The 23,723-nt window shown below is 36.1% G+C and overlaps 1 protein-coding gene across 5 annotated transcripts in view; it reads right to left on the reverse strand.

Annotated features, from left to right (window-relative positions):
- LOC101890662 (Ca(2+)/calmodulin-responsive adenylate cyclase) overlaps positions 1-23,723 on the reverse strand; it is a 320,493-nt gene that overhangs the window by 265,425 nt on the left and 31,345 nt on the right. For all 5 annotated transcript variants that reach the window (XM_059119134.1, XM_059119137.1, XM_059119133.1 and 2 more), the window contains exon 2: positions 20,580-21,637. The gene's annotated coding sequence lies outside the window, so the exon portion shown is untranslated. The remainder of the gene's footprint in view (positions 1-20,579; positions 21,638-23,723) is intronic.

The following is a 23,723-nucleotide window of genomic DNA, read 5'->3' on the forward strand; positions in this document are numbered from 1 at the left end:
TTTTTATAGTTATAGTATACTATTAATCTTACCTAATAAAGGATTCCCGCTTCGCAGCTTTATTGATTATGGAGATAGAGCAGTCGTGATTTCAATAGACAGATAAGTGGAAATCATTAAATCAACTATGATCATAATTGTATATACTTTATGGGGTCTACGACGAATATTTAGATGTGTTACAAACCGAATGACATATTTAATATATCCTCCTTTCCATGGAGGAGATTATAAAAAGGTACCTAATTCGGGTCCTTTGAAAAAATACCTTGAAAAACTTTTTTCAATCTTTTTGCATCTACACTTGTGTTTTATGGAAGCTTTAAGAAAAAATTTTATAAAAACATAGTTATTAATAATCAAAAAAAATTCCTCTTTAACTATATATTAGTTATAATTAGTTGATTTAATTTTAAACCTACTAAAAATAAAAATGTTTTGTTATTTTTTCTTCTAAAAATCTAAAAGTTTCATTTGATTTGCAAAAAGTTTCATTTCGGTTGCAAAAGGTTTCAATTCCACTGCAAAAGGTTTCATTCCCGCTGCAAAAAGTTTCATTTGAATTGCAAAAGGTTTCATTTAATCTGAAAATGCTATATATTGAAATTCGAATTTATCGGTGCATTTGTTAAAAAAAACAATCTTTGTCAAATTGAGACCCCTGTAAAGTTCAAATGATCTAATATTTAGTTGAGACTCATTCTTGAAACTCCCGCACAAAAACTATTTATCGTATTTTTATGTTTTTTCTTCGAATGCTGACCCCTAGTCTCAAAGTCACAAACTTCGGGTTTGTAGTCTAATGCAATTACTTTGTATCTACTTTACTCATTACTGGATCATGCTTTATATTATTTTAATAATAATCCATTATTTTCTGTTTCTCTACATTTCTTTTTCTCACACCGCTCTCAAGTTTTTGCTAAGCATTTGCAGTATAACAAAAATCTGGCAATTCTCCGAACTTGTTTATAATTTCTTCGAATTTTGTGCGAGTACTTCGTATTAAATTCTCTGCGTATTCACTGTTACAATTCTGTTGCATCTCCCTGTTATGGTTTAGACATCAAAGTTGTGGTGGGGTCGTTGTAACAGCCGTCTTGTTCGATGATGATGTTGCTGTTGTTGTTGCAATCACCATCACCATCACCATCGACAACGGCATCATCATCTCGCTGTTTTCTAATAAAATGCAATTTCACACTTTTTACAAAACGATGAGCTGGGGAATGAGGTAGGGCGGAAGGCTTGAATGAAGGACTGACAAACTCTTGTGAACGAAGTTCAAGTTGGGTTAGTTTGTAGTTATTGTTGTTGAGTTATTTTTTTTGTTGTTTTGCCCAGCATTTAGTGTCACAGAAGCTAAGTGCAATGTGTTCCAAGTGTGTTTGTGTTGTCTTGTTGCGTTCGGTGGACGGTTCATTGAACCAAAAAAATAAAACGCACACAAATTGCAAGCAGAAATTCTGCACTCACCGAACGAACGAGCGGCTGGAGAAAATAGAAATCATTGCTTGCCGATGGTTGGAGATGAAGAAACCACATGCAAAGAATGGCATGGCATGGTACCACCACCATTACTCTAATGCTGTTGGTTTTCTGCTGAACTTTAGCCAAGAAGTATTGCCGGAATCAGCAACAATTTTCTGTACAAAAATGACAATAGCTAAATGTCGAGTGTTTTTTAATGCAGATTGTAAATCATTTCCTACGTTTTTCCATGATGAAAATGGACGTTAGATTTGGATAAGAGCTTGTATTGTAGAGACGTTTGTGGAGACCACCAAAACCTGGTTGTATATTGTCACCTTCAAAAAATTAAGTCTCAATGAGCCCTATCAGATAAATTGTACCCCAGTTCATATTTCATGAGACTTGGCAGGGTGATGAATTTGACTAATCATGGCTTCATCCCTCCCTTTCCATTTTTGAAAATTTTCGGATTACAATCCCTAGGAATCCTTATATTTTAGGTATACAGGGTGAGATGAAAAAACTGCAACCAACTTCCGACTGCTGTACTTCTAAGCCACTCGTCCGACAGCTGTTAAAGTTATTCCAGTGACAGCTCATTATATTGTTCGCAAGCGTACGAAAGCATTTTGTTGAGAATTTTCCAGAAAAAAAGTTATTCGTGATAGAATTCAAGCGTGATGGTGTGATTTCTTTATATTTGGCTAGAATATCACAAGTGGTATCGTACCAAATCTTTTGTATCTCGTACCATCGCTCGTTACCGTGATACGGGTAGCGTAGCCCGACGTCAAATAAGTGGACGGAAGAAAACAGCAACATCAGTAGAAATGGTTGGAAAAGTAAAGAAGCGACTTGATCGAAACCCGCGTCGCAGTGACTGAAAAATGGCTTGTGAGCTAAACATATCGAAATATTCCATTCGGCAAATATTGAAAAATGAGCTCGGAAATTCCGAAAAGTGCAAGAACTTACACCGCAATAGAATGAAAATAGACTCAAAAGAGCTAAAGAGTTGCTTCGCTTGGCCGAAAGTGGTGAACTGCCGAATTTGGGTTGCTCCGATGAGAAAACATTCGTTGTCCAGCAGTTTGTAACCAAAAAAAAATAATCGTGTTTACTTGCCAAGGAGGTCAGCTGAAAATGTGCAAAATGTGGCCGCCAGAACTCAAGCGCCGGCCATGGAAATGGTGCGGGCCGCCATAACAGCCGATGGTCGCTCTCCGCTTGTATTAACCGACCGTGGCATCAGAATAAATGCCGAATATTATGGCGAAAATATTCTGGAGGGTGTATTAAAGCCTTGGGCACGCAAACATTTTGGTCGCAGACCTTGGACATTCAAAGAATGGTTACAAAATAAGGTTCCTCGGTTCATTTCAAGCGCACAGCGGCCACCAAAATCTCCGTTGGACTATTGTGCCTGGAGTATTTTGGAAAGCAAGGTTGGCACTAAAAAATACCAAAGTGTCGAGCATTTGTATCTTTTAAATTCGGACTTGTATTGCCCATATGGTGCACAATTAATTTGAAATCGGATAAAAATATATATGGAAGCTATATCCAAATCGGAATCGATCTCGATAAAATTTGGCAAAGATATTTCTGGGCTGTATTTGATATATTTCCCTGAATATCGTTGTTACGGAGTGCATATTACGGCTGTGGGTAACAAATACAACAAATCGGATGAACAATATATATGGGAGCTATAGCTATATCTGAACCGATTGACATACTAGCTTCTAGACTCAATTCGGTCGTAAGAGCCAAATTTCATCCAATTTGGGCAAATATTATACACTTGGTGCACAATCCAAGGTAAATCGTACGAAGTTATATATGGGAGCTATATCCAAATCTGAACTGATCTCGATAAAATTTAGCAAATGTATTTCTGAGCTGTATTTGATAAATTTACCCAAATATTGTTGTTACAGGGTACATATTACGGCTGCGGAGGACAAAAATAACAAATCGGATGAACATTATATATGGGAACTATAGCTATATCTGAAACGATTTCTATCAAATTTGGCATACTTATTTTGAGGTCCAATCTGATCGAACGTGCAAAATTCCATACTATTCGGACTGATATTACACGTTTGGTTTGGCACAATGAAAGGCAAGTCGGACAAAGATATATATGAGAGCTGTATCTAAATTTTGACCGATTATCTCCAATTTCAATAGGGTTCGTCCTTGGGCCAAACAAATGATTTGTGCAAAATTTCATCTGGATAGGGCAATAAATGCGAACTGTACTTTGTTTACAAAAATACATGGACAGACGGACGGACAGACGGAACGACGGACATGCATATATCGACTCAGAATGTGATTCTATGCAGATCATCAAAACGAACTATGGGTCTATCTCGTTTCCTTTTGCCTGTTACAAACAAATGCACAAAGACATAATACCCAGACCACCTTGTGGTGTAGGGTATAAAAAGGAAAAATTATGGCGTTTGACTTTATTGCAGCTTTTTTTTATCTCACCCTGTAATCGAACATTGGCTGAGGCTATACATCTGTCGGCAAAACCGACTGAAACTTTTTAACTTGTCGTCCATAAGCAGATTGGTGTAGGATATCAAATAGTCTTTCGATCATGCCTTTGATCTTTTCCTCATTGGTTTCACTTACAACCTTGTGTTGAAAATTCCCAATGATAGTCATGAATGTTAATTCAGCTAATGTCAAGGCCATTACACCTTTCGAAATCATACGTATTTACGCCTCCTATTTCCGAACGTGCTGTAATTGCAACTACAAGCGGCTTGTGTACATAATTTTAAGTACCACCAACTATTTTCATGTCTTTGTGAAAAAATCAATAAAAATTCCATAGATTTTAAACTTTATAGCTGCTATGCCAATTAAGTGTGCATTGATTCGAAATTTCCATTTTGACGCGCTCACACGCACACACACACACACACACCAGAATATGACATTCATTGCAGCATTAAGAAATATTTTAATGAATTTCAATTTATTTCTTTGTCATCGTCGGCAATCGAATTGAATAAAAGAATTGAAAGGCAATCAAACAAAAAAGGGAGTTACGTAAAAAATTGTGTGACACCAAAAATATGCAATGCTTTGGCTTCTTGTTGCAAAACTTGAGAGAGTGGCAGTTGGTTGGATGGTCACACCCTGAATTCAAACTCCACTGCAGCTGTGGTACATCTTAATTAAGATTAAAATTAAAAGAAAAGAAAAATTGTTTACAGAATGCGAAAAGAAACTTTCCATGTTCTTTACAAGTTTTTCCATTTACATTCATTTCCTTTTGAAGCCGGGAAATGATAACTCCATTGTTACCACCAACACCACATTGTTCTGTAGAGTGTTTCTTTGACAGATAAAAAGGGAGTTTTTAATGGAAACAAAGTTAGAAATGGCTCACAATGTTGCAATTCATTTTGAGTAAAAAACAAGTAAGCAAAGGCTACAGTCGAGCGGGGCCGACCGTTGAATACCCTACAACACTATAATAAACCATACAGTTTATATAGGCGAGATACTCGAAAGAATTCCGCAAGATATTGTGACAAATAATAAAAGAAAACCATCAGGTTTCGTTCTCTAATTTTCGAATAATAGCAACTTAAACTAATTTGCTCATTTCCAACTTATTGGTAGATGTTGCACTTAAATGATCTTCCTAGATCTGGAACCAATATTTCCCAAAGACCTCTGGGAAGTGGCAAAAGATAAACATTTATTATTGGTTTTTGACTAAAACGCATCTATATGAGATACAGACATTTGACTATATTCTTCAACGAAATCAGCGTTAACGAAATAGTCAGAAGTGCGTCTTTCCTGTATTTGTGACTTCTCCAAAAAGTCACTGTTCGTATTTTGTCTACAAAAGTTGGCAAACTATTTCACACATTGAATATGTTTGGATGGCCATCCAAAACTGTTTGGCTTTTGCAATGTCCGGTAACCTCCATTCAAATGTGCGTGAGGATCGGGCGATAATTACGACCTGCTGACAATTTTGCAGTTTTGTTGGTCCATTTCAACCCCTAAATATATGGCGATCATCTCCAAAAAGAGTAGGCTTCTATTCTGACCCTCACCTTATCCCCATGCAAAATTTCATAAGGATCGGGCCATAAATGCGATCTGTATATGATATCCTGATATCCGAACTACTTAGTTTTGTTGGCTGTAGAAATATTACCAAATGTTCAATTCAAAATGAAAATATGCCAAAAATATGACAAAATTGAAAAAATATGAGAAAATTTTACAAAATCAATATTTTCTCTTTAGAGAGATATTTTTATGCGATTTTTTTTAGAGGTTTTTTCTTTCCTGCCAAGAGGCCATTCTGAATTAATGAGAACTGTCGAAATCATTTCAGCCGTTTTCGACATATAAGAGATCTTTCAAGCATATCTTCTTTGATAGACATATATATCGCACATATTTTTCGCTATATATCCGATTTGTTGGATAATAACATCAATGTAAAGGTCAGAAGTAACCTTGTCATGGCTTTGTGATTTCGCCGGGATTTAAAATATTCGCGGTTTGATGAAAAATTTTGATTTTTTTCAACACAAAAGATATGGTCTATTTTTCCCGCTAAATATTATCCGATGACCAACCAAATTGGTAGGCTTCTTCCCCGCCCTAAACTCTAGCTAAATGCGAAATTCCGCATCGATTAATTGCGACCTGTATAGCGTCTTTAATTGCGACCTGTATAGCTACTGCAAAATCCGACATTTTTTCAGTATTTGGTCCATTTCAACCCCTAAACATTTGGCGATCATCTCCAAAAGAAATAGGCTTCTATTCTGACCCTAACCCCACCTTCGTGCAAAATTTCGTTAGGATCGGACCATAATTACGACTTGTAGCGGGATTACAAATTAACATGGACAGACGGACATATATAGCTAGATCGGCTCAGCTCGGCGAGCTAGGAAGATCCATATATACTTTCCTATATGGGAAACCAATATTTCGAGGTGTTACATAAATTCTGGCCCAATCAAACCCAACACATAGTGTTGTAGGGTATAAAAATGTGAAGTTCGTAATGCATACTACATCCTAAGACAGAAAATGAGCAATTAGGTCCGCGTCTTCGTATAGCCCCCATATAACGATACCCCCCGATATTCGGTATTTTGATGATTTTAGCGACATTATTTACCAAAACTATTTCAAATTTAGTGTTTGAAGTTCGCAATGAATACTACAGCCTATGACAGAAAATTGTCTGTTCAGGTCCACTTTTTATAACCCCCATGGTACCTCCCTATATTCGGTATTTTGATGATTTTAGCTACATTATAAACAGATTTTTTTTCAAGTTTCGAATTTGAATATTGTAATAGCTTATGACAAATGTTGCCTATGCAGGTCCACGTCGTCGTATATACCCTACATTCGGTATTTTTAAGATTTTAATAGAATTTTTAACGGTTTTTTTTTTTTTAATTGTTAAATTTTTACCAAATGGTGGAGGGTATTCAAAGTTCGGCCCGTCCGAACTTACAGCTTTTTTACTTGTTTTCTTGTGCATTTGATTGTAACATGGAGAAGGAAGCGAGATAGACCCATAGTAAATTTTAAGAATTTTTGTAGAATCACTTTCTTAGTCGATTTATGCATGTCAGACCGTCAGTCCGTCTGTCCTTGTATTTTTGTGAACAAAATACAGGTCCACATTTATTATCCGATTGAGATGAAATTTTCCAAACAAAATTTATTTGGCCCAGGAACGAACCCTATTGAAATTTGTGAAAATCGGATCAGATTTAGATATAGCTTCCATATATCTTCAACCGATTTTGGTTGACCAATATTAGTCCAAAAGACCTGAATTTCGGTATATCCCACAGAATTCAGTCCAGCAACAAGTTAACCAAATTTTGAGTAAATCGGTTCAGATATAGCTATAACTCCTATATATTTGCTTCGTCTGATTTGTGGTTGTAAGTCCCTCATATGCGTAATAAGCATTCCACCAAAATGGTATTTGGAACCGAGCATTAGATATTGCTCGAAAATAAGTATGCCAAATTTTATCGAGATCGGTTCAGATTAGGATATAGCTCGGATATATATATATATATATATATATATATATATATATATATGTGTATATATATATATATATATATATATATATATATATATACATATATATATATATATATATATATATATATATATATATATATATATATATATATATATATATATATATATATATATATTTATTTATTCGATATCAGGTTAATTGTGGTTCGGTTCAGATATAGCTATAGCTCCTATATATATGTTTCATCCAATTTGGTGCGTAATATGCACTCCACAACAATAATCTCTAGTACCAGATATCAGACACAGCTCAGAAATAATTGATTTAAAATTTTTGTCGAGATTGTTGTAGATTTGGATATAGCTCCCACATATATCTATACATGATTTCAGGTTTTTTGTGCTCTAAATGGCTAAAATCACTCCAAATGGCCTGAATTTTGGCACATCCGATGGAATTCAGCCCAAAAGCAAGCTCTTCCGATTTTGGTGAAATCGATTCAGATATAGCTATAGCTCCCGTATATACAGGGTGAGATAAAGAATAAACTGCAACAAAAGCAAAAATGGTCGGAAATAGCATCAAATTTTTAAATAAGTTTAGATTTGTTCGAATTGGTCATCTTTGGCACGAATTATGGCCTTCAAACGTCCAATGAAACCGTCACACGCTGCCCGAAGGTTTCTCTGCGGTATTTTGACCCATTTCCGGCGAAGCGTTTGCTTGAGGTGATCAACACTTTGATATTTTTTAGTGCCAACCTTGCTTTGCAAAATACTCCAGACACAATAGTCCAACGGATTGGAATCCAGAGATTTTGGTGGCCATTGTGCGCTGGAAATGAAGCGAGGAACCTCATTTTGTAACCATTTTTGGATGGCGCGTGCTGAGTGCGATGTTACTGAGCCCTGTTGGAATGTCCAAGATCTGCGGCCAAAATGTTTGCATGCCCAAGGCTTTAATACACCCTCCAGAATATTTTCGCGATAATATTCGGCATTTATTCTGATGCCACGGTCGAATAATACGAGTGGAGAGCTACCATCGGCTTTTAGGGCGGTCCACACCATCTCCATGGCCGGCGCTTGAGTTCTGGTGGCCAACCGAAGGTGCACATTTTCAGCTGACCTCTTTGGCAAGTAAACACGATCATTTTGTTTGTTTACAAACTGCTCTGCTGGACAACGAATGTTTTCTGATCGGAGAAAATCAAATTCGGCAGTTCATCACTTTCGGCCAAGCGAAGCGACTCTTTAGCTCTTTTGCGGTGTAAGTTCTTGCACTTTTTGGAATTTCAATGGCTTTAACCCGAGCTCGTTGTTTTTCAATATTTGCCGAATGGAATATTGCGATATGTTCAGCCCACGAGCCAATTTTTTTGGCCACTGCGACGCGGATTTCGATCAAGTCGTTTCTTTACTTTTCGAACCATTCCCGCTGAAGTTGCTGTTTTCTTCCGTCCACTTCCTTGACGTCGGGCTACGCTACAAGTATCACTGTAACGAGCGAGTACGAGACACAAAAGATTTATTCACATACAGGGTTGTCCATATTCGACGGACCCATCTGGCAACGCCATAACTTTTGACAGAGATGTCACATCGCTTAATGACATACCACGTCTGAAGCGTCAGTCCAATCAGATTTTTACCATAAACCAATACACGCCATGCGAGCGCTCTGAAAATTACATTCAACAGAAGAAGTCAATTGTGAAAACTCAACGTGCTTCTAAAACATTAAAAAATGTGAAAAGTTCGCCTTCTAAGAACACCATTAAGCGTTTATACGAAAAATTTTCGACTGGTAAGGCTCTTTCTAATCCGAAGAGGCCATATAAAAGTCGACCAAGGCGATCGGCCGAGAATATCGCTGCCGTACGAGCCAGTGTTGAGAGGTCCCCAAGAACATCCCAAAAACGCCGTTCTCAGCAGTTATGCATGGCTCGGTCCACTTTACAACGTATTATTCGCATTGATTTGCATTTGTTCCCGTACAAAATTCAATTGACGCAAAGAATGTTGCCTGCGGACAAGCCTCGTCGATTGAAATGGGCCCAAAGAGTCATGGGTCCTTCGAATATGGGCAACCCTGTATAAGAACTGGAGTGCTCTAACGATAACCACTTGTGGCTTTCCACCCAAATATAAAGAAATCACACTATCACGCCTGAATTCCATCAGGAATAACTTTTTTTCTGGAAAATTCTCACCAAAATGCTTTTGTACGCTTGTAAACAATACAATGAGCTGTCACTGGAATCATTTTAACAGTTGTCGGTCGAGTGGCTTTGAAATGACAGCAGTCTTAAAATGGTTTTAGTTTTGTTTTTATCTTCTACTCTCCGAACCTACACGTGTCTCACGCATTTATCTATTCCCGTATGAGTCGTTATCTTTTTTGGTCCATTGTCATTATCCTCATGTTGTCCTACTTGTGTCGATTTCCAAAATCATTTCCTTAAACAGTAGCCAACACCAACAGAAGTCATTTAATACATTTATTGTTGTTGTCGTGTTAATTTAAAATGTAAACAATTCATTTGACGAAATGTAAACAAAAGGAACTGTCCAATCATCACGAGAAAGAAAAACAAAAAAAAAAAACCAGAAATGCTATGGCATGGAATGCCCAACACAAAATCCATCCATCAGTAGTTGATCGCATCTCATCTTTTGGATGTGACCGACAAAGACAAAAACAAAAAGCAGTACGACTTGGGTAAATAAGAAAAGAGGCGTTAAAAGCGTTAAAAGGCAAATATAATTTGTAAAGTAGCTGGAATGTAAACCCGCATTTTGGGTAGGCAGCGGGTAACATTTGCATGTGAATTGCTGATATGTGTGCGTGCGTGTGTGAGTATTTGGATCACATAATTTTGTTGTTAACATAAACAAATCATAAAGAACACCATGGAGTTCTTACGAACTTCAAATGAAAAATTGAATGCATCCATTAACATTACAACTCCGCCAAAGTAGAGCGCAAAGGGGTATTGCCATAGCGAAACGGGCCAACAGACAATGGGTACACACGTTCCAGTAATACAAATAAAGAAATATATATATCGGCCGCGACTGAAGTACCAACAACAAATAAACAATAATTTCATTTCAATTTTTCGTTCAAAGAGCACGTTATTTAAATACGAACAGCAATAAATATTGGAACACCAAAAAGAAGAAGAAAACAACAAAAAAAAACAGAGTAAATGCAAATGCACATTCTGATGGTCTGATACAGTTGGGAGCAAAAGTATGGTGCGGCACGAAATAGATAGTTTATTTATATAAAAGAATTGAAAACCAGTAAGGAAAGCTCAAAAGTCGGGCGGGGCCGACTACATATATGATACCCTACACCACTATGCATATTCAGTAGAGCTCTCGAAAAAAGGTTTATACAGGGCATTTCAGAGCTCTATGAGATATTTGGTACAAAATCAAAATCTATCTAATTCTATCGGGCATTTTACGAACTATAGCTATCTCTGAACCGGGTTTCTCCAAATTTGACGTATTAGCTTCTAGACTGAATTCGGTCTTATGTACGAAAATTCAGGTGAATTGGGCTGATATTGACCATTTAGTGCACATTTAACCCGAAATCGGATGAAGATATATATGGGAGCTATACCCAAATCTGAACCGATTTCGATAAAATTTAAAACAGCTATTCCTGTGCTCCATCTAATACCTGGTACCAAATATCACGGTTGTGGAGTGAATATTACGAATGTAAGGGACTAAAACACTAAATCGGATGAAACATATATATGGTTGCTATATCTATATCTGAACCGATTTTCACTAAATTTGATATACTTGCTTCTAGGCTGAATTTGGTCCGATGTACTAAAATTCAGTCCATTTGGACTTATATCGGCCATTTGGTGCACAATTAACCCGAAATCGGATGAAGATATATATGGGAGCTATATCTAAATTTGATCCGATTCTCACCAATTTCAATAGGGTTCGTCCTTGGGCCAAAAAAAATATTGTTTGGAAAATTTCATCTCAATCGGATAATAAATGCGACCTGCATTTTGTTCACAAGAATACATGGACAGACGGACGGACGGACGGACTGACATGCATAAATCGACTCTGAAAGTGATTCTATGAAGGTTCTCAAAAGTAACTATGGGTCTATCTCGTTTCCTTCTCCATATTACAAACAAATGCACAAAGACATAATACCCTTACCACTATGTGGTGTAGGGTATAAAAATGATACAATGCCTCATCGATGCCTTGGGTTAGAAGCTTGAAATTCAGTCTGCAGTTGAGCGATAAGGTGAGAGTTTTTAAATTCGCACTACATCGCAGTGTTTTTGGACTAAATTTCTATTCTAAAATAATTCTGAAATCTTCAAGTTTTTATTTTTATACCCTCCACCATAGTATGGAGGGTATATTAAGTTTGTCATTACGTTTGTAACACCTCGAAATATACATTTTACACCCCACAAAATATATACTTGATCAGCATAAAATTCTATGTCGATTTAGCAATGTCCGTCCGTGGAAATCACTCTAGCTTCCGAACGAAATGAAGTAAGTTGATAAAAATTTACTCAAATATGTATTATGTCTGCAGAATTTAGTATTTGAAGTTCGTAATAGATATTACAGCATAAGACAGAAAATGGGCCATATAGATCCACGTCTTCGTACAGCCCCCATATACGGTACCTCCCGAAACTCGGTATTTCGTACTACAGTCTATGACAGAAAACGTCTTCGTATAGCCCTAATATAACGGTACCCCCGATATTCGATATTTTGATGATTTTAGCGACATTATTTACCGGAATTATTTGAAATTTTGTATTTGAAGTTTGTTATGGATACTACAGTCTATGCCAAAAATTGTCTGTTTTATAACCCCCCATGGTACCTATTATTATATGCGGTATTTTGATGATTTTAGCCACATTATAAACAAATTTATTTTCAAGTTTCGCTTTTGAATATTATAATAGCTTATGACAAATTTGCCTATACAGGTCCACGTCGTCGTATAGACCCCATTATAACGGCAACATTCGGTATTTGTAAGATTTTAACATAATATTTAACTGATTTTATTTTTTTGAAAATTTTCAAATTTGCGGAATTCTAATTAAACAGTAGCCCAATTTGACTACTAAACAAGTTAAAAAGTATCAGTCGGTTTTGCCGAGAGATGTATACTTTCAGACAATATGCGATTTTTAAGAAAAATAGTGACTTCTGTTATGATTATTTACATTGTTGAACTTCCGTTTCCGAGGTTCCGAGGGAATGGACCAATATTGTACATTTCGTATCGGACCTAAATAAATATGCAATAAATATTGTGACGTACCAGCTTTGGACTTTATTGATAACTTTCCTCACTTTTTATGGGATATATGATTATTTTTTAGAAAATGTTAAAATGTGCGTGAGGTACCAGATATAGTCGACCGAAGAACTCCATTTTTTATGTTTTATGTAATACAGATAAAATATTGGTATGGTCAAAATTACAAGAAAATCCAACATTTATATCCAATTTTATGCGAAATCTGTTCCTGGCTGAGAGAAATATTTATATAAAGCAAGTTGTAAAGAATCGCTGACTTGTTTCGCAAATTAAGGCAGATAACAGAATTGAAAATTGTGACCCTCTGTGGTTGAGGTACCAGAAGGGGTTCGTAGATATATATCATCAAGAAATATTGGATGTGTGAAAATATTTGGATGTGAGAAATTTGAAGAGAGTTGGATGCTTATTTCGCATTCTTTGAGCGTTTTGTTTTTCAAAAATCTTGAATCCTACCAGAAGAAATTATCCGAATTCTACCATCTTTCTAACAGATCTTGCGTTGATGGAGATATTGTGATTTACCAAGTCTGAATGGAAAAGGATATTAATTTCGCGTTTTATGAGCTTCATGGATATACAAAATTTTGACCCTTTTGTGGAAGGGATCGATATATTCCATCTCCACAGCAGATCTTGTGTTAGTAGAAATAATGGGATATGTGAAATATGAAGAGAACCGGATGCTTATTTCGGATTTTATAATCGTTTTAGTTATTCAAAACTTTGACCCTTAGTTGGGGAGTTATTAGAAGGAATGGTCCGATGTCTGCCATCTTTATAACAGATTTAGTTTTGATAGAAATATTGAGATGTGCCAAGTCTGAATGGAATCAGATGTTCATTTCGCGTTTTCAGAGCTTCATGGTTATTCGAAATGTTGATCCTTTGTGGGGGAGGTACTTGGTGGAGCGGACCGACATTGTCCATTTTCGCACCTGACCTAGTACTTGCAAAATGCAAATATTATGATATGCAAAATTGAAGCAAAATCTGATTATACTTTCTCTTTCTGTGTACTAAAACTTTTTTTTTGAAAATTTCGACCTTTTATGGGGGAGGTACCATAAGGTGTGGACCGATATTGCCCATCTCCGAACTTGATCTATGTTTGATAATAATATTACGATCTTGGAGAGTTATCGTTCGATGAGGCACGTTTTGGTCATATCAAATCATATATACCCTCTCTAGCCATATGGCTGAGGGCATACAAATGTTTAAGAAAAATGTGGGTTTCCCTTGTGCCGCTTACTTTTTCATTGCACTGTTGGTATTTAAATTTCATTGGATTTTTTTTTATTTTTGAATATTTGCTCTATGCACCATATTTGTTGGGTGTTTATTGCACAAACAAATAATTAAGGCAATGATTATTTAATGTTTACACGATATTTAGAACTTTATGCATTCTATGAATTCAAATAATTTTCTTTATATTTGTTTACTTAATGAGAAAAAAATAGAGAAATATTGGAGTTCAGAAAACACTTCTTTAGGTCAAATTTGAAAAAAAAAAATTTGTATTAGGCTGCATTATAAATGGCTATTTTAGGCAGGAAAATCAAAATATGTGCGCAAAACTTGGCATTCAAACAAGTCAAAAAGTATCAATTTTGCCAACAGATGTATACCATTCGTCAATTTACTTTTCTTCAAATATATTTTGACTTGTGTTATGATTATTCAAACTGTTGACCCTAAATGGAGGGCGATTCCGAAAATACCCCAGACTGATGTAAAAATATAACAACGTGCCAGATTACGTTTATATCGACTCTTCCTCCACTCTAAATGAGATGTTTGACAACTTTTGGATAATATTTAAACGTGTGTGAAGTTCCACGAAATTTTCCATTAGGGTCAGAATTTAACTCTATTCTTTTTGAAAATATATATTTAGGAATACAAATGAACAAAAAACTTATTTTTTTTTCTGATTTTGCAGTCGCTCTATAGGTTATGCAATTAAAAACTAAACGACAAGGACCTAAAGGATCTTCCAACATATTATACTGTTGTAGGGTATCACATGGTCGGCCTAGTACGTCTATAGCCTTTGCTTACTTGTTATACCTCCACCATGGATAGGAAGGTATATTTACTTTGTCATTCCGTTTGTAACATTCCTAAATATTCATCGTAGAGCCGTATATTCATGAACAGCATAAAATTCTAAGTTAGATTCAAAGATGTCTGTCCGTCTATCTGTTGAAGTCACGATACATTATTTGACGAAGAGCGTCAACATTTAGCAGAACAATTTGTATTGTGTCTAGGATGGTTGTTATTGAAAATTAGATGTATCGGTCCACATTTTGGTATAGTCATATATCGGTACCTCCCGATATTCGGTATTTTGATGATTTTTGTCACATTTTTCACGGATTTCTCTAAAAATTGCTCTTTGTTGGTTATTCTCATGTGGCGAAATATTGTATGTACAGGGTTGCCCATATTCGACGGACCCATGACTCTTTGGGCCTATTCCAATCGACGAGGCTTGTCCGCAGGCAACATTCTTTGCGTCAATTGAATTTTGTACGGGAACAAATGCGAATAATCTGTTGTAAAGTGGACCGAGCCATGCCCTACTGCTGAGAACGGCGTTTTTGGGATGTTCTTGGGGACCTCTCAACACTGGCTCGTACGGCAGCGATATTCTCGGCCGATCGCCTTGGTCGACTTTTATATGGCCTCTTCGGATTAGAAAGAGCCTTACCAGTCGAAAATTTTTCGTATAAACGCTTAATGGTGTTCTTAGAAGGCGCACTTCTCACATTTTTGTATAGGTCCACGTTTTGGCATAGCACCCATATAACGGTACCTCACGATATTCGGTATTTTGATTATTTGATATGCGACATCTTTTCGGCTCGGGTTTTAGCTCCAGTGGCGGAATATTGTATGTATAGGTCCACGTTTCCGTGTTGCTGCTATACAAAGGTACCTCCCGATATTCGATATTTTTATGATTTTCGTCACACTTTTCTACGGATTTGTCTAAAAATTGGTATATGTAGGTTTCAATGGGTTCTATTTCCGGCGGCGGAACTAGTTCCGGTGTGGGGGCTGTACCAGAAGGTGCCAACCAATATACTCCATCTTCAAAATTGATCTTGTACTAGAAGAAGTATTGAAATGTGTAAAGCTTAGAAAGAATCAAATGATTATTTCGCATTTTTTGGACGTTTTGGTTATTCAAAATTTTGACCTCTTTGTGGTGGAGGTACCAGAAGGAATGGGCCTATATAATTTCATTATTTTTCATATTTAGTTCTCATTTCACATTTTCACAGTTTCACAGAGAGGTACTACAAGGTGTAGGTCTATATTAACTATTTTTGCTCCTAACCTAGTACGAACGCAAATATTATGATTTTCTTGTTCTATGAGATAGATTATATTCTGCAAAAAATTTAATATTTTATAGGGGTGGTAGAAGAAAGAGTGGACCAATGATGTCCATCTCCAAACTGGATCTAAATTTGACAATAATATTACGATGTACCAGCCAGAGACGGACGGACACCCCTAGATCGACTCCAAATATCCTGTAACTAGGTTAAAAACCCCTTATTTCGGTGAGGTACGTTTTGGCCGTATCAAATGATATATACCCTCTGTAGCCATATGGCTGAGGATATAAAAACAAGTTATAACGTATAAATAGGTCATGCCGACATATACTCCTCGAAATCGTCTTTATACCCTACAACACTATGTGTTGGGGGTATTATAAGTTTGATTGGGCCAGAATTTATGTAACACCTCGAAATATTGGATTCCCATATAGGAAAGTATATATGGATCTTCCTAGCTCGCCGAGCTGAGTCGATCTAGCTATGTATGTCCGTCCGTCCGTCTGTCCGTCTGTCCGTCTGTCCATGTTAATTTGTAATCACTCTACAGGTCGCAATTATGGCCCGATCTTCACGAAATTTGGAATGTAGGTGGGGTTAAGGTCAAAATAGAACCCTATTTCTTTTGGAGATGATCGCATAATATTTAGGGGTGGAAATGGACCAAAAACTGAAAAAAATCCTGATTTTGCAGTTGCTCTACAGGTCGCAATTATAGACCAATCGACGCGGAATTTCGCATGTAGCTGGAGTTTAGGTCGGGGAAGAAGCCTACCAATTCGGGTGGTCATCGGATAATGTTTAGCGGGTAAAATAGACCATATCTTTTGTGTTGAAAAAATTCAAAATTTTTCATTAAACCGCGAATATTTTAAATCCCGGCGAAATCACAAAGTCATGACAAGGTTACTTCTGATCTTTACATTGATGTTAACATCCAACAAATCGGATATATAGCAAAATATGTGCGATATATATGTCTATCAAAGAAGATATGCTTGAAAGATCTCTTATATGTCGAGAACGGCTGCACTGATTTCGACAGTTCTCATTAATTCAGAATGGCCTCTTGGCAGGAAAGAAAAAACGTCTAAAAAATTGCATAAAAATATCTCTCTGAAGATGAAAATATTGATTTTGTAATATTTTCTCATATTTTTTCAATTTTGTCATATTTTTGGCATATTTTCATTTTGAATTAAACATTTGGTAATATTTCTACAGCTAACAAAACTAAGTAGTTAGGATATCAGGATATCATATACAGATCGCATTTATGGCCCGATCCTTATGAAATTTTGCATGGGGATAAGATGAGGGTCAGAATAGAAGCCTACTCTCTTTGGAGATAATCGCCATATATTTAGGGGTTGAAATGGACAAAAAAACTGCAAAATTGTCAGCAAGTCGATCCTCACGCGAATTTGAATGGAGGTTACCGGACATTGCAAAAGCCAAATAGTTTTGGATGGCCATCCAAAAATATTCAATGTGTGAAATAGTTTGCCAACTTTTGTAGACAAAATACGAAAATATCCATTCCAGTGACTTTTTGGAGAATTCACAAATACAGGAAAGACGCACTTCTGACTATTTCGTTAACGCTGATTTCGTTGAAGAACATAGTCAAATGTCTGTATCTCATATAGATGCGTTTCAGTCAAAAACCAATAATAAATGTTAATCTTTTGCCACTTCTGTGAGATTATGGGTCTTTGGGAAATATTGGTTCCAGATCTAGGAAGACCATTTACGTGCAACTTCTACCTATAAATTGGAAATGAGCAAATTAGTTCAAGTTTCTATTATTCGAAAATTAGAGAACGAAACCTGATGGTTTTCTTTTATTATTTGTCACAATATCTTGTGAAATTCTTTCGAGTATCTCGCCTATATAAACTGTATCGTTTATTATAGTGTTGTAGGGTATTCAACGGTCGGCCCCGCTCGACTGTAGCCTTTGCTTACTTGTTTTTATCTGCATATATAAAAGAGTACTGAAATAATTGACTGATCTAGAATGAACGACGAATTTGCGGAAGATAGAATCTTGAAATATTGTATTAGGCTGGTTTTCTTCATATTTTTTTCCCATTATTTCTATTAACACAAGATCTGCTGTGAAGATGGAATATATCGTTCTACTCCTTCTGGTACCTCCCCCACAAAGGGTCAAAATTTTGAACACTCAAGAAGCTCATAAAACGAGAAATTAATATTCAGACTTGATAAATCTCAATATTTCTTTTAACACAAGATATGTTATAAAGATGGTAGAAATCGGACCATTCCTTTTGGCACCTCCCCCACAAGGGCTCAAAGTTTTGAATATCCATGAAGCTCATAAAACGAGAAATTAATAACCAATTTCATTCGGATTCGGCGCATCTCAATATTTCAATCAACACAAGATCTGTTATAAAAATGGTGGAGATCGGACCATTTCTTCTGGTAGCTGCACCACATAGGGTTAAAGTTTTGAAAAACCAAAACGAGTATAATATCCGAAATAACCATCGGGTTCTCTTAATATTTCACACATCCCATTGTTTCTAATAACCCAAGGTTTGGTGTGAAGATCGAATATATCGGTCCACTCCTACTGGTACCTCTCTCACATGGGGTGAAAATTTTAAATATCCACGAAGCTAATAAGGCGCGAAATTAACATTCGATTCCATTCAGACATGGCACAGCTCCATCAACACAAGATCTGTTACAAAGATGGTAGATATCGGTCCATTTATTCTGGTAAATCCCCACAAAAGGTCAAATATTTTCTTAAAATTATCACATATCTCTTATAAAGTGAATATATTATTTATATCATATTTATGTAGGTCCGATACGAAATGTACAATACTGGCCCATTCCCTCGGAACAGAAGTCAAAATATATTAAAATAATCGGGGCATCGGCATCTGTCGGCAAAACCGCCTGATATTTATACCCTACACTACAAGGTGGTCAGGGTATTATGTCTTTGTGCATTTGTTTGTAACAGGCAAAAGGAAACGAGATAGACCCATAGTTCCTTTTGATGACCTGCATAGAATCACATTCTGAGTTGATTTATGCATGTCAGTCCTTCTGCCCGTCCGTCCGTCCATCTGTCCATGTATTCTTGTGAACAAAATGCAGGCCGCATTTATTATCCGATTGAGATGAAATTTTGCAAACAACATTTGTTTGGCCCAAGGACGAACCCTATTGAAATTGGAGATAATCGGTAAAAATTTAGATATAGCTCCCATATATATCTTCGTCCGATTTGCCTTTAATTGTGCACCAAATAGTATGGAATTTTGCACATACAACCAAATTAGGCCTGAAAATAAGTATGCCAAATTTTATCGAAATCGGTTCAGATATAGCTATAGCTCCCATATATATTGTTCATCCGATTTGTTATTTTTGTCCTCCGCAGCCGTAATATGCACTCTGTAACAACAATATTTGGGGAAATATATCAAATGCAGCTCAGAAATACCTTTGCTAAATTTTATCGAGATCGGTTCAGATTTGTATATAGCTCCCATATATAACTTCGTCCGATTTACCATTTATTGTGCACCAAACGTCTAATATGTGTCCAAATGGGATGGAATTTGGCACATACGACCGAATTTAGTCTAGAAGGTAGTATGCCAAATTTGGTGAAGATCGGTTCAGATATAGTTATAGCTCCCATATTGTTCATCCGATTTATTGTATTTGTTACCCACAGCCGTAATATGCACTCCGTAACAACGATATTCAGGGAAATATATCAAATACAGCTCAGAAATATCTTTGCCAAATTTTATCGAGATCGGTTCAGATTTGGATATAGTTCCCATATATATTTTTATCCGATTTCAAATTAATTTCGCACCAAATAGGCAATACAAGTCCGAATTTAAAAGATACAAATGCTTCGGCATATTTATTCCTTTGAATTTTAAATTATAATTATAATCATAGCGTGTATGATTGAATTCGACATTAGGACTTTCTTTACTGGTTTTTAATTTGTTCGTGTTATATTGGGATAAATCGACTTTTGGAATTGGAAAATCTAAAAATCCAAGTCGACTATTGCCAGTCTGTAAAGATCGCAAAGTCGGCTTTTGGTATTTGATTTTGGGAACCGAAACCCGATGTTTGGCTGATTGGTCAAAATCGAAAGATCGAGATGTTGTCTTTTTATTTCAGACAAAAGTCTAAAGGTCGATTTTTGTTTTTGACTACGTAGGGGTACGTTATGACACACCTTGAAAAAAATAAGCGATTTGATGATAAAAAAAAAAAAACAATTGTAGAATACGTACCTTTTTTTTGCTAATACCACACGTTGACTGCTTAACACAGATTCACCAAACATATGATGTGTTGGACGCCGGCGATGATGTTGCTGATGATGATACCGCGAAGATAACAAACATTATGCAAAGGCAGACAGGCAGCCAAATACGACGACTGACGATAAGTAGGCAGCCAGTCAAACAGACAACAAACGAAGTTAGGCAGTAAATGAAAATACACGAAACGAAACAACGAAAAAGAGAAGTACAAACAAATAAAAAATCCAATTAAATGTTATCGTGTAGGTCGCCGGTTGCCGGTAGGTTGTTGGTTGCTCGTTTTGACGCACTGCCACACACACCGAAGTTTGTTGACGGAAACCGAAAAAAGTAACGAAAATTTGAAAAATTTACTGTTTAACAACAGCGTTGTTGTTGCTGTTGTTGTATATGCCTCCGTACTTAAATTCAACTGAGCCCAGAAGTTGAAAACAGCGTCTGCGCAAAGCTGGTTTTTGGGTGTAGAGTTTAAGTAGTAGCACCACCACCAGAAAAAAAACCCAGCTGACAGCTGTTGTTACAACAGAACGACCAAAACTTCTGATGAATGAAATTTGAATGAGAAACAGAGGAGGATGGAAACCAACCACTTGAACTTTTGCAGAACTTCTTCCTCGTCGTTTTTTCGAGTTGTTTGGGCAAACGAAAAAAAAAGGATGTTGTTGATGATGTTATGGCGAGAAGTGGTTGTAATCTGTTGTTGTTGTTGTTACTGTTGATTTTGCAACATTTTTTCTTGTTGTCGATTTCCCGAAAAAATAACGCCTCAGCTTCTATTTCGTTTGGGAATTTTTTTTCTTCTTCTTCTTCTTATATTTCGTTTAACTTGATTTCTTTAATGCTTAAACTAAACACACGAGATAATGTTGACGTATTTTGGTTGCAGATGCTTTTCTTTATTTATTTGATTTACTTGTTGTTGTTGTTGCAGGGTATTTCTTTTATTTTGAAGATTTCTCACGATTCTTTGCTTCATCTGATATTTGTTGTTGTTGTTGTAGGTATTATGTGTATTTGCAATTCACCTAAAAAATGAAAGATAATAGAACATTATAAAAATGGTCGTTAACAAAAAAATGGGGTTTATTTGCGGAGCAATGATTTACGAGGGTCGTGCGACAATTTTTTTTTTGAACATGAGCTGTTTTTATTTTTTTTTATAATTTTATTTTATAATTTGAATTTTTTAATGCTAAAACTAAGATAACACAGTGCAACACAAAAACCAGTAAGGAAAAGACAAAAGTCAGGCGGAACCGACCATATGATACCATACGCCACTATGCGTATTTAGTAGAGCTCCCGTAAGAAACAAACGTTTATTGGGAATTTTTGTGAAGTAGATCATAACAACTATGAACCTTATTTCAATGCGTATCATGGCTTTAGAGTAGTCACAATTTCGGAACCATATCCAACTCTGAATCGATTTTCAATAAAATTGACAGAGGCCTTTGTACCACTAGTACCGAATAACATTGTTGTACATTGCAACTCATATAAGAATTAAACAAGTAAAAAAGCCGTAAGTTCGGCTGGGACGAACTTTGAATACCCTCCACCATTTGGAAAGAATTTTGAACGAATTCTCAAAAACAATAAAATCCGTTAAAAATTCTGTTAAAATCTTATAAGTGCCGAATGTAGCTGTTACATTAGGGTCTATACGACGGCATGGACTTGCATAGGTAACAATATTCAAATGAGAAACTTGAAAAAAAATCCGGTGAATAATGTGGCTAAAATAATCGAAATACCGAATATCGGGGGGCACCTTTATATGGGGGCTATACGAAGACATGGACTTACACAGACAATTTTCTGTCATAGGCTGTAGTATTCATTTCAAATTTCAAATACCAAATTAGAAACAATTCCGATGAATATCGTCGCTAAAATCAACAAAGTACCAAATATGGGGAGGTACAGTTATATTGAGGCTATACGAAGACGTGAACCTGCACAGACAATTTTCTGTCATAGGCTGTAGTATCCATTTCAAACTTCAAATACCAAATTTGAAACAATTCCGATGAATATTGTTGCAAAAATCGTCAAAATACTGAATATCGGAAGGTACCGTTATATGGGGGCCATACCAAAACGTGGACCATGGACATGGCCCATTTTCAATACCAAAAGTCCAGCAGACATAATATACATTTGAGTAACAATTTATCAATCTACTTCAATTCTTTCGGAAGCTAGAGTGATTTCCACAGACGGGCAGACGGAGGACATCCCTAAATCGACATAGAATTTTATGCTGATCAAGAATATATATGTATACTTTGTGGGGTCTAAAATGTATATTTCGAGGTGTTAAAAACGGAATGACAAACTTAATACACCATCCATACTATGGTTGGGGGTATAAAAATATTTACTGGGGCAATAGATATCCCGGACCGAGTTTCACCAAATTGGAAAATTCGATTGAATATGAAAACAATCTATTCAATTTGGGCTGATATTACGTATATTGTGGACAAAAGATGTATATCGAAGGTACATAAAAATCTCAACCGATCTCGATTAAATTTGGCAGAGGTATTTTCGAGCAGTATCTGATGTCCGGTATCAAATATTATTGTTGTGGAGTGCATATTACGCATGTGAGGGACTTAAAAAACACCAAATCGGATGAAATATATTTATGGGACCTATAGCTATATTTCAACCGATTTTCAACCAGTTTTAATATACTTGCTTCTAGGCTGAATTTCGTGCGAAGTGAAAAATTCAGTTAATTTGGGCTGATATTAGCCATTTGGTGCACAAAATATACCAGAAATCGGATAAAGATATATATGGGAGCAATATCCAAATCTGAACCGATCTTGACAAAATTTGAAATACTTATTTCTAAGCTGTATCTGATATTTGGTACCAAAAACCCAAATCGAATGAAACATATATGTATATGGAAGCTATAGCTATATCTGAACCTATTTTCACAAATTTGATGTACTTGCTTCGGTCGGATTTACTAAAATTCAGGTTATTTGGACTGATATTGGCCATTTGGTGCACAATTAACCGGAAATCGGTTGAAGATATATATGGCAGCTATATCTGAAATATGGACCGATTCTCATCAATTTCAATAGG

The sequence above is a fragment of the Musca domestica genome, unplaced genomic scaffold (assembly GCF_030504385.1).
Source record: "Musca domestica strain aabys unplaced genomic scaffold, Musca_domestica.polishedcontigs.V.1.1 14, whole genome shotgun sequence".
NCBI lineage: Eukaryota > Metazoa > Arthropoda > Insecta > Diptera > Muscidae > Musca > Musca domestica.